Consider the following 6,000-nt stretch of genomic DNA (forward strand, 5'->3'; position numbering starts at 1 on the left):
ACAACACGGTCCCCCGTATTGGCCATATGTCCAAGCATCCCCATGCAGTCAGACTTTTGATTTTGTGCCACCAGGGCCAAAATAATATACCCCCTCTTTGAATCTCTATAGGCTTGCGTTGTTGTTATTATTTGCGACTTGGGTCTTTTTTAATATCGAGGAATATTTCACTTTCTCTGTTCATTGGAGTAACAACATGAGACAGAAATAATACGGTGCAATTCGAGTTTCGCCATCATCTGGAAGACGGTGTCCCTTTTTGGTAAGGGAGAGCAGTGGGATGTTGAGAGGCAGACCCACAGTCTGCTGCTCTCTCCCTCCGCTGAGACTGACCATCAGATGCAGGCACCATCAGCCCAATAAAATAAAAAGTTAATTATTTAAATGTATGCTCACTCCGCTGTGCTTCACGAGTAATACAACAACGGATCTATTATCGGTGTGATCATATGGCCTAGCTCACATTTTGAAATATAATTTACAAAAATGTCCCGAACAACAATGGATTGGCAGGGCAATTCAAGCAAAGTCAATATGCGGTGATAATGTATTGGCTCTATAGCTTACTGCACAAACCTCATTGCTACAGTACTGTTTTTAATTGGTTAATATTGCATAGGCTTACGTTTTTTAAGTCTGAGTGATAGATCTCAGCTTGCATTTTGCATTTTGACTTGAGTTTTCCCTGTTAACATTATCAACGTTTCCCTTTACTGTGGCAATTGTGATCAAATCAATGCAATATTAGTCACTTTCAATGAAACATACCGAAACAAAACGAACTATGTAGGAGATTTTGTTGTAGGCAGAACGCATCGGAGTAGGATTCTATTGCATTGACATGCACTACTCAGCTCATACTCTATACACAGACCGGTGTGGCATAAACAATCAGAGCTGCAGTTTTCCTATTTATAGGCCATTGCCATATATGGATCTGTGCCGTTTACTTTTAACTGGACTGTGTTTACAGCACGAACACAGTCCAGTTAAAAGTAAACGAGATCAAAGCGAGAGCTGCATGTAGCCACGTGTGCACATTATGTTCATATCCTTTGCTAGTTAGTGAGTTGCCCGGTTATAAATTATCTGTAGTAATTAATAAGGGAGTGATTGCTTCCTACAAGAGCACAAAATGTATATATATTTCTAGACATCTTTGAAAAGTGAGTCAGGTAAATAGCTTTTTTTTTTAAAGGGGAAGGTTGTATTTTGAGACAGGCTTGAATAAGCTAAGTAGCCAATAGGCAGAGGGTAGCATAATTTGTCTGATTCTCTGTAATAATGGTATGGGAATAATAATGCATTTTATTTTGTAAAGTGATTTCTTGCATCAAACAATACAACAACATTTTCAGTCACCTTGTCTGAAGGACAAGTGGATAAACAGGTTAATGTCAAGCCCTGCATGTTTTTTTTTCTCCAAAAGTCTCATTGAAAGTAGTCCAGTTGTTTCCAATGGGAGCAAATTAATCATAGTGGGCAGAACAAGCAAAGAGGTGGGCAGAACAAGCAAAGAGGTGAGCAGAGCCAAGCACGAGCTAGCGAAATCCCATTGGTGCGTTCTAGCATGTATTTGCATATTTCCATTAGGGAACTCCTACTCTTTGAAGTGCGCATGTGCAATAACTGAATTCGCCTTTGCACTCCTTTTAAAGAATACCTGTAAGGGGTGCGTAACTGGTGGCAGGGAAGTCAGACGCAGGAGAGCAGAACTAGGTAATAGCCGGAGCAGTTTAATTGCAAAACCAACGGCATAAAGAATAACAAACATGGGTACAAAACCTGTCGCGCACCAGTAAACATGTGCACAAGCACTTACAACAAACAATTCCACACAAAGACATGGGGGGAACAGAGGGTTAAATACACAACAATTAATGAGGGAAATGAAAACCAGGTGTGTAGGAAAACAAGACAAAACGAATGGAAAATGAAAAGTGGATCGACGATGGCTAGAAGACCGCCGACCGCCGAACGCCGCCCGAAGAAGGAGAGGAACCAACTTCGGCAGAAGTCGTGACAATACCATTTAAAAAAAACTATTTGTAAAAGATTATAGTTTTTGGAACAAAAAACTGTATTGAGGTCAAATGTTTCATTGATGAGAAAATTTGCAGAATGTCTACCAAAATCCACCTCGCTCCATCTTCTCCCACTGCCGGCCACTGAGCTTCCTCTCATCACCATATTTGGTGGTGAGTGGAAACGCCTTCTTCTTGTGAATTTCCGGGAAAGACTAGATGCTTTTTGGCGTATTGTTGCCTTTCTCAGTTCGGAATGTGCGTTCCACATTGTGACAAAAAAAGCATAAATACAGGGCAAAGGGGAATGGGAAAAACTTGCCCTGCACCTATACACTTTCTCCAAAAACTCACCTCTCAAAACTTCCTGTTGATCTTCAGCACTAAAATCTCTCACACCTAAATATTTCTCTGCTGCTGCAACTACCACATCTATCTTCTGTGATTTTCGCTCGATCATTGCAGTGCAGTTGATCACAATGGCTATAAACGCAAGAAATGCAAACTTATTAAAACTCAAACCTTTTCTGTCTCTCTCTCTCTTCAGACCTACTCGCTGTTTGGCCTCCCAGTCGACTCAGTCACCCTTGGGCTATCCTCTACTCTCTTCACTGCCTCAGCATAGGAAACTTTCTGCCCCAATCGAACTCTGGCAATCTTAAGCTGTCTCTCTCTCACAGGGCACTTCGGATCACCAGCTGCATGGGCACCCCCACAGTTGACACAGTGCTTTCTCTATCCCAACTGTACTGTACACTCCCTCTGACTATGCCCTCCTGCATATTTCTCACATTGTTGGATCTCCCTTCTACAAACTGCTACAACATGTCCGAATCCTTAACACCTAAAGCACCGAAGTGGGTTCAGCACATAGGCCCTCACAGAATAGGAAATATAACCTAGCCTGACCTTATCAGGAAGAAACAATGTATCAAAGCTCAACAAGACAAACAGGGTATTTTCAGTCTCGCCATTGCCACCGGGTCTATGTCTCACCAAACAGCGGCACCACAAACACTATATTACTTGGTTTGAAATCAGGAAATGTATGTACACCTTGAACGAAGGTACAAACTCAGTAGACAAATCTCTGATCTTAACAGCGCCATTTTTACGCTTTCACGTCATCGCACCTCCTCCGCCCTTCTCGTGTTCTTTCTCTTTCCTCAAATCTGTATCCCGCCAAAGATTATGGATATACTGACAAGATACATGTGTCTCCGCCCTAACAACGAGATTCGCTGTCCACAAAGCGGTGGGCTGTCCAGCTAACCTTTCATTGGATTGGTGGATACGTCTCATTATTGTAATCCTTTTAAAAATATTTGACGAGGGTTGTTGACATCAACCGCCTGTATTCAATGGAGAGAGATGCTATCCTACTAGCCTCCTGCCATGAATATACATAGCCATCTTGAGACAACTCTAATGTCACATGTCCTACTTATATCAGAACATAACATTTTGGGGGATCAAATTCGACACTCATTGACCTCCATACAAAACCTCTTTGCTTGGTGTGCAAAACAATGGAAAACCACCACCTTCTGGAGGGAGACAGATTTTCCGCCGAGTTGGGCCTCTCTTTCAATTCAATTCAATTCAATTCAATTCAATTCAATTCAAGGGCTTTATTGGCATGGGAAACATATGTTAACATTGCCAAAGCAAGTGAAGTAGATAATAAACAAAAGTGAAATAAACCAAAATAATTTACAGCAAACATTACTCTCACAGAAGTTCCAAAATAATAAAGACATTTCAAATGTCATTTTGTCTATATACACTGTTGTAACGATTTGCAAATAGTTAAAGTACAAAAGGGAAAATAAATAAACATAAATATGGGTTGTATTTACAGTGGTGTTTGTTCTTCACTGGTTGCCCTTTTCTTGTGGCAACAGGTCACAAATATTGCTGCTGTGATGGCACACGGTGGTATGTCACCCAATAGATATGGGAGTTTAGCAAAATTGGGTTTGTTTTCAAATTCTTTGTGGATCTGTGTAATATGAGGGAAATATGTGTCTCTAATATGGTCATACATTTGGCAGGAGGTTAGGAAGTGCAGCTCAGTTTCCACCTGGTTTTGTGGGCAGTGTGCACATAGCCTGTCTTAATTCTTTCCAACGTGTCAAGTAATTATCTTTTTGTTTTCTCATGATTTTTTGGGGTCTAATTGTGTTGCTGTCCTGGGGCTCTGTGGAGTCTGTTTGTGTTAGTGAATAAAGCCTCAGGACCAGCTTGCTTAGGGGACTCTTCTCCAGGTTCATCTCTCTGTAGGTGATGGCTTTGTTATGGAAGGTTTGGGAATTGCTTCCTTTTAGGTGGTTGTAGAATTTAATGGCTATTTTCTGGATTTTGATAATTAGCGGGTATCGGCCTAATTCTGCTCTGCATGCATTATTTGGTGTTTTACGTTGTACACTCAGGATATTTTTGCAGAATTCTGCATGCTGAGTCTTAATTTGGTGTTTGTCCCATTTTGTGAATTCTTGGTTGGTGAGCAGACCACAGAGCTCACAACCATAAAGGGCAATGGGTTCTATAACTGATTCAAGTATTTTTAGCCAGATCCTAATTGGTATGTCAAATTTGATGTTCCTTTTAATGGCATAGAAGGCTCTTCTTGCCTTGTCTTTCAACTCGTTCACAGCTTTGTGGAAGTTACCTTTGGCGCTGATGTTTAGGCCGAGGTATGTATTTTTGTGTGCCCTAGGGCAACGGTGTCAGGATGGAATTTGTATTTGTGGTCCTGGCAACTGGACCTTTTTTGGAACACCATTATTTTTGTCTTCCTGAGATTTACTGTCAGGGCCCAGGTCTGACAGAATCTGTGCAGAAGATCTAGGTTCTGCTGTAGGCCCTCCTTGGTTGGTGACAGAAGACCCAGATCATCAGCAAACAGTAGACATTTTACTTCAGATTCTAGCAGGGTGCTGCAGACTGTTCGAGTGACTTTGTTATAGGGCCAAAAAGATTTGAGAAGTGGTTTACGCATACATCTCCATTTTGGATAGATAACTCTTCGTGTTGTTGTTTGTTTAGTGTTTTCCAATTTTCTATGGATTCTTCAATTATATTGAGCTGATTTCTGATGTGCTGTTCCTTCTTTTTCTGTAGTGTATTTCTGTATTGTTTTAGTGATTCACCATAGTGAAGGCGAATACTCAAGTTTTCTGGGTCTCTATGTTTTTGGTTGGATAGGTTTCTCAATTTCTTTCTTAGGTTTTTGCATTCTTCATCAAAACATTTGTAATTGTTGTTCATTTTCTTCGGTTTCTGTTTGAGATTTTTAGATTTGATAGGGAAGCTGAGAGGTCAAATATACTGTTTAGGTTTTCCCCTTCACTATTACAGTGGAACGTTTTGTTCAGGAAGTTGTCTAAAAGAGATTGAATTTGAGAGAATACAGTATACGGCATGTGTCCAAAAGTGATTGATGATCTATTTTTAGTGTCACTTGTTTATGCCCTTTTATGGACATCCGGTCCGGATGTTCTCACACTATTGAGTGCTTATGTAACATGATAGTGCAGCTGTTTTGGTTAAAGCAAATGTTTGCAATAAAAATGTCCTGGTGATTGATGTGTATGACCTTGTTGAACAGAAAGAAAATGTGAAACAGTTGGTAAATTTTGTAGTGAACTTATGGATCTGCTGTGTATCTTGTGACCAATTGTATATGAATAAGTAACTTCCGGGGTAGGTCTGCCTGAGTATAATTAAGACCTGTGAACACTACAAGCGACAAGAAACCTCAAGAGAGATAAACTACATAAAACATGGCTCCTAGGCCAATTCTCTGTGTATTGTGTCCTTCGTGTCAGGAACACAATGACAAAACCATCGATGCCATTCTTTGTGATGCACCTGATTGTTTTAATGGTGTGATTGATATGAGTCAAGGACATATGGCTTACATTTTCCAACCAGACGATTCAACAGTGAAGAGTTTCCGAAACAGCTGCCTCAA

The sequence above is a fragment of the Salmo salar genome, chromosome ssa23, assembly GCF_905237065.1.
Source record: "Salmo salar chromosome ssa23, Ssal_v3.1, whole genome shotgun sequence".
Lineage (NCBI taxonomy): Eukaryota > Metazoa > Chordata > Actinopteri > Salmoniformes > Salmonidae > Salmo > Salmo salar.